Source organism: Morone saxatilis, unplaced genomic scaffold (assembly GCF_004916995.1).
Source record: "Morone saxatilis isolate NCDOM2014 unplaced genomic scaffold, NCSU_SB_2.0 Contig268, whole genome shotgun sequence".
Taxonomy (NCBI): Eukaryota; Metazoa; Chordata; class Actinopteri; family Moronidae; genus Morone; species Morone saxatilis.
The window spans coordinates 1-509 of NW_023339838.1; the positions used below are offsets into that span (position 1 = coordinate 1).

The 509-nt window shown below is 32.8% G+C and overlaps 1 long non-coding RNA gene across 1 annotated transcript in view; it reads left to right on the plus strand.

The window, feature by feature from the left end:
* Nucleotides 1-213: 213 nt before the first annotated feature.
* LOC118336618 overlaps nucleotides 214-509 on the plus strand; it is a 2,414-nt gene continuing 2,118 nt past the window's right edge. The window contains exon 1 of the long non-coding RNA XR_004797116.1: nucleotides 214-355. This is a non-coding gene — a long non-coding RNA (uncharacterized LOC118336618). The remainder of the gene's footprint in view (nucleotides 356-509) is intronic.

The window sequence follows — 509 nt, forward strand, 5'->3', positions numbered from 1 at the left end:
AAACATTTCTGACGTGATGTTCTGTACACCTGCCAGTTTGTTGATGAGAACAATGTAAAGATAGAGGCTGCCACAACTGTCTTCACAGCTGGGATAAGAGATCAGCCAGAAAAGTGAAATTTATAAAGATTTAAAATCCAAATTTGACTATAAACTCTATCTGATCACATATTTTCTATTAAGTGTATTACCTATTTTGTCATGAATTTAATTTCTAACTAGTATCCTCTGACTGCAGATCAGCTTAATAATCAGACCTACATCATAATTGGTGCAGTGGTCGCGGTGGTGGTAGTGCTGGTTGTCATCGCTGCTGTTCTCATCAAATACAGGAAGAGAGTCAAAGTGACAGCAGGTCAGTAAAACAGAGAAAATACATTTTTGTATTATAATGTAATACACATAATGTACAATATGATTTAAATGGTAAATTAAATTATTATGAAGTTATGCTATGTTATACTATATTATGATACATGATATATATACAATATATGAGCAACAGTGCA